Source organism: Henckelia pumila, chromosome 3 (genome assembly GCF_033568475.1).
Source record: "Henckelia pumila isolate YLH828 chromosome 3, ASM3356847v2, whole genome shotgun sequence".
In the NCBI taxonomy this organism is placed as follows: Eukaryota; Viridiplantae; Streptophyta; class Magnoliopsida; order Lamiales; family Gesneriaceae; genus Henckelia; species Henckelia pumila.
Window position 1 is genome coordinate 24007715 of NC_133122.1, and position 6237 is coordinate 24013951.

Sequence of the window (6237 nt, forward strand, 5' to 3'; positions counted from 1 at the left end):
AACAGAGCTCTCACTACAGTGATCGATAATCTGCCTTCAGAAATAAATTCCAACGGCCGGATCGAGCTCGGACTGGATTCTGAAAGCTTGGAGGCTCAAAGAATCGTCTTCAATAGTGGTTCACGCCCAAGGGAGAAGATGAGGAGAAATGAAGACTAGTATCAAGTGTAGATAATATATTAAACTCCAAAATTGCGTTTTAGCCCCTGAAATTTCCAAAATTTGCAAAAAGGACCCTGATCAAAATCAAGTCGGCTCGTAAACTCTGTAATCTCCGATTAACTCAAATAAACTCATTTAAGATAAAAACGGGGCGTTACAATTCTCCCCTACTAAGAAGAGATTTCGTCCTCGAAATCAACAAGAACCACAACTCATAAGATATAATAAAGAACTAAAGACAGTAAAAAAAAACTCACGTTATCCGAATAACTCCGGAAATCGTTGTCTCATGTCAGATTCTGTCTCCCAAGTCTCTTCCTCGACTCCGTGACGGCTCCACTGCACTTTCACCAACGGAATCAACTTGGTTCTGAGTTGCTTCTCTTTTCGATCAAGGATCTGAATCGGTCGCTCAAAGTAGCTCAGAGTCTCATCTAACTCGGCTTCGTCAGGCTGAAGGATATGAGAAGGATCTGGATGATACTTTTGCAGCATAAAGACGTGAAAAATGTCGTGAATACCAGATAAATACGGAGGAAGTGCAAGTCTGTAGGCAAGATCGCCTATCTTCTCGAGAATCTCGTACGGCCCGATGAATCTCGGAGATAAATTCCCTCTCTTACCGAATCCGACAGTGCCTCTAAACGGAGAAATCTTCAGAAAGACTCGGTCTCCATGATCAAAACTCAGAGGTCTACGCCTGACATTCGCATACTTCGTCTGCCTATCTTGAGCTGACTTCATTCTGGTCTGAATGATCTTAACCTGCTCTGTCATATCTCTAAGAATCTCCGGTCCCAAATCTGGTGACTCGGACAAATCATCCCAAAACAACGGAGATCGGCACTTCTTACCATACAAAGCCTCAAAAGGCGCCATACCGATACTCGCTTGGAAGTTGTTGTTGTAAGAAAACTCGACAAGAGGCAAAGAATCCTGCCAACTAGTGCCAAAGTCTAGCACTACCGCTCGCAGCATATCCTCTAACGTCTGGATAGTCCGCTCTGACTGTCCATCGGTTTGAGGATGATAAGCTGTACTCAATGCAATCGAGTACCAAGTGCCCTCTGAAGACTGTGCCAGAAGTGAGAAGTGAATCTAGGATCTCTGTCTGAAATGATCGAGTTCGGCACACCATGCAATCTCACAACATTACTAACATACAACTCAACCATCTGATCATGACGATACGTCATCCTGTACGGAATAAAATACGCAGACTTCGTCAATCGGTCGATCACTACCCAAATGGCATCGCATCCTCGAACGGATCGTGGTAGCTTCGTGACGAAATCCATGGAAATGTGATCCCACTTTCATTCAGGAATAGATAGACTGTGCAACAGACCTTCTGGTCACTTCCGTTCTGCTTTTACTTGCTGACAGTTCAAACACCGAGATACAAACCTCGCAACATCGCTCTTCATTCTCTTCCACCAGAACTGGTTCTTCAGGTCGTTGTATATCTTATGACCTCCAAGATGAATACTAAACCGACTTCAATGAGCCTCTCGAAGAATATGATGTCTCAACTCCGAAATATCAGGCACAACAATACGGTTATTCACAAACAAAACATTATCTCTAACCTGGAATTCAGACTGATGCCCAGATCTGACTTTCTCTACTGAAACCTGAATGCTCGGCTCAGACTTCTGTGCTTCTCTGATTGCAACAAACAACTCCGGTTCAGCTTGAATAGCAAACACTCTGATAGTCTCCCTATCTGTTTCAAACTCTAAACCAGAAGTGCAACAATCATCGATCAACTGAGAAACACCAATAGTAGAAAGATATAAAGAACAAAGCTTTCGGCTCAAGGCATCTGCAACTGCATTCGACTTTTTCGGATAATACTTGATTTCACAGTCGAAATCCTTCAACAGGTCTAACCATCTTCTCTGTCTCATATTCAGCTCTGCCTGTGAAAACAAGTACTTAAGGCTCTTATGGTCATAAAAGATCTCGAAAGGCTCACCATACAGATAGTGACGTCAGATCTTCAGAGCAAAGACGATCGCAGCTAGTTCAAGATCATGAACCGGATAACGAGTCTCGTGCGGTTTCAGCTGCCTCGATGCATACGCCACCACATGCTTATGCTGCATAAGAACACAACCCAAGCCTCGGTTAGAAGCATCACAATAGACTGTGAAACCTCTAGTATCCTTCGGAATAGAAAGAATTGGAGCACTGGTCAGTCTCCTCTTCAGATCAACAAAGCTAACCTCACAATCTGCAGTCCAGACAAAAGGCGCATTCTTCTGAGTCAGCTGGGTAATAGGCTTGGCAATAGACGAGAAACCCTCGATGAATCGGCGATAATAACCAGCTAAACCCATGAAGCTTCAGATCTCAGGTACTGATGTCGGTCTAGGCCAATTCATAACCGCTTCAATATTGCTGGGATCGACAGAAATCCCATCTCCAGAAATGATATGACCGAGAAAGACAACTCGATCCAACCAGAATTCACACTTAGACAACTTGGCAAACAACTGCTCAACGCGCAAAATCTGCAGTATGGCCCTCAAGTGCTCTGTATGGTCAGTACGGTTCTTCGAGTAGATAAGAATATCATCGATAAAGATACTGACGAACTCATCTAAATAACGCTGAAAGATACGGTTCATCAAACCCATAAAAACCGCGGGAGCATTAGTCAAACCAAACGGCATGACTATAAACTCAAAGTGACCATACCTCGTTCTGAATGCGGTCTTAGGAACATCTTCCTCTCGCACTCTCAGCTGATGATAGCCTGACCTCAGATCAATCTTAGAATAGACAAAAGAACCCTACAGCTGATCAAAAAGGTCATCTATTCAGGGTAAAGGATACCTGTTCTTAACTGTAGCCTGATTCAACTAACGGTAGTCGATACAAAGCCGTATAGAACCATCCTTCTTCCGAACAAACAGAACAGGAGCGCCCCAAGGCGATACACTAGGTCTGATGTATCCCTTGGCAATAAAATCCTCAAGTTGCTCCTTCAACTCTCTCAGTTCAATAGGTGACATACGATAAGGAGCTTTGAAAATAGGTTGAGTACCTGGCACCAAATCGATGCTGAATTCGATCTCTCGAATAGGTGGCAATCTAGGAACATCTTCCAGAAACACATCAGCAAAATCTCTAACCACTGGTAAGTCAACCAAAGCTGGGCTAGATTTCAGTACATCAACTGCATAAACCAAAAATCCTTCTGCACCTCTCTGTAAAAAACGAGTCATAGATAACACTGAAATCAAAGGAATTCTAGATCGAGAACCCTTACCAAAGAATTTCCACTTGTCTGCCATTTCAGGTCTGAACCTGACAAATTTCAAAAAACAATCAACTGTTGCCCTGTACTTGGTTAAAGCATCGATACCGACAATACAATCAAAATCTGACGGCCCAAGCATAATAGAGTCAAATTCTAACAAATTCCCCTCAAAACAAAGTTCACAGTTCCTGACTAGTCTGACAGAAACAATTCCTCCATCCAACGGTGAAGTAACAGCTACTATAGTAGGCAACAACTCAGTAGGCAAGGCATGCAATAACACAAATTTCTCAGAGATAAAGGAATGAAAAGCACCTGTATCTATCAAAACATGAGCAGAATAACCAAAAATCGAACAGTTACCTGCTATAACATCGTCAGGTGCTGCCTGAGCCTGATCCTCTATCAAAGCAAAGACTCATGCCTGCTGTCTCGGAGGCTGGTTCGCACTAGAGTTACCTCCCTGTCTGTTTTGCGGCTGGGGCTGGAAGGAGTGCACTGCAGAAGACTACCTCTCGGGTTGAGCTGCAGGTCGAGATGAACTTCCACTCTGAGCTCTATCTCTATTACGCTGAGGGCATACCTTAGAGAAGTGTCCCGGTTGCTGACAGGTGTTACAATTACCAAAGACTCCCACACACTGATCCGGTGAGTGTCTTCCCCCACACTTGCTGCAGTACATGGCTGAAGATCCAGAACTCTGTCCTGAACCGAATTTCTTGGAACCACTGGAACTAGAAGAACTGTTCCCCTGCCTCTTGAACTGTTTACCTCTTGCTTTGTACTGATCCTTTCTGTTTCCCCCACTGTTTCCACCTTCATACCTTTGCTGCTGGTTCTGATGCTGAGGTGGCGGATTCTGATACTGATATGGTTGATTCTTATACTGCCTCTGCTGCTGAGGTGCTACCTGGTTACCTCTTTGCCTCCACAAGCCTGCTTCTGCCCCCTTAGCGTGATTCATGGCATCCGCAAAGTTGTTAGGCCTGTTGGTGTTTACCAATGTAAAGACATCGGGATTCAACCCATTGATGAACTGATCGGCCTTAGCTTCTTCATCTCCGGCAATAATCGGTGCAAAACGCAACAAACTATCAAACTTAGCTATGTACTCTTCAATGTTCAGATTCCCTTGCCTCAGATTGGCAAACTCTGCTTCCTTATCTTTGCGATACGAGATAGGAAAAAACCTCTTATAAAATTCAGATTTAAAAAGAGACCAAGTAACTTCCGTACCTCTACTCTCCATTGCTTTCTTCGTCATGATCCACCAGCTTTTAGCAACCCCACGGAGCTGATGAATGACTAACCTGATTCGGCGGTCATCGGTGTAGTCAATGGATTCGAACAACTGATCGATATCATCCAACCAACTCTCACAGCCAACTGGATTTTCTGAACCCATCAACAACGGCGGATTAAACGACTGAAACCTCTTCAGCAACGTTTCCATAGGCGTTGCTGAAGCATCCAACTGATCAACTTCAGTGCTAGCTTGCTCAGTCGCAGGGATAACTGGCGGTGTGTTTCTGTTTATCACTCGACGAGGACCCATCTGAATAACAAAGGTTAGGACACGAGATATCTCAATCGCTACAACCGGTGCCCTATACAACCGCTCAGAAAACCGGGTACCAGTCGATAACATAAGAAGTTATATCTCAAGTAGATCATGCTTTATAAACGTAAATCACATAACCATGTAATTCAAATAATTCTCAACAATAAAGCATGCTCGCATGGAATTAATTATACAGCTAAAATAATTCAAACACATGCGAGGAGCCAATACACGCAGACTCGATCTACCCCGCTCACTATAGTTCAACCAAGAATCTTATCGCTTTGATACCACTTAATGTAAGACCTCGTTTCTAATCAACTAATCTCGGACAAAACAACCGATAAGTAAACAAGAAACCAAGATTAAAAGCAACCAATGATTTTTTTTTTTTAAAAGAAGGCTCACGCGCCCGCGCTGAAGTCAGCGCGCCCGCGCCGAAGCTTGGCTAAAACCAGCGCGCCCGCGCTCTAAGGAAGAGCGCCCGCGCCCTTTCCTCGCAAAGAGGCCGCGCGCCCGCACCAATAACCGCGCGCCCGCCTTCCTCTCGCCCAGAAATATTAAGGCACCGAAATAAACTCAACAAAACCTAAACACTTGCATTAAAAGTATTTGACAAGCCAATAACAATACAAGAAAGGTTTAGGAAAGAGAAACATTCACTTCGGTAGTACCTACATCGATTCTTGCTTACAAAACAAATACGAGAAGTTCGAATGACTAAACATGCTTGCAAAACATAACTAGGTTGACATGCTGATTCGACTTCTAAACGAGTCTCACTTCTATCTCTTGCTCTTGACGCTAACCAGGTCTACGCTGACTTGATCCTGCCCTTTCTGTTGCCAAGTACACATACAAAACAAAGCAATAGCCGGATAAACCGGTGAGAATGATAATCCCAATAAAAGCAACATACCAAGTAATACAACAATAAACATGCTTTCAAGACAACAACAAAATCAATAACAACGTAATGAAATGTATTTCTTTAAACCGGGATATCAAATCTGATAAACGAGGGATTGCTGCTGTGCTTTTGGGATCCCGAGGATGAGATCATGTGACGACTCACCGACTCTCCCAATTGAGGTGGTGCCACATATCTCACTCCTCTAGACTTTGAGCAACCATAATGAGTATGCTAGCACTAGGCGATACGACTACGACCTAGGCCACTCAATCATAGTTCCCAAACGTCCAAACAAAAAGGCGGTTCTGCCCGCTGAAATCAACGTAGGCTCAA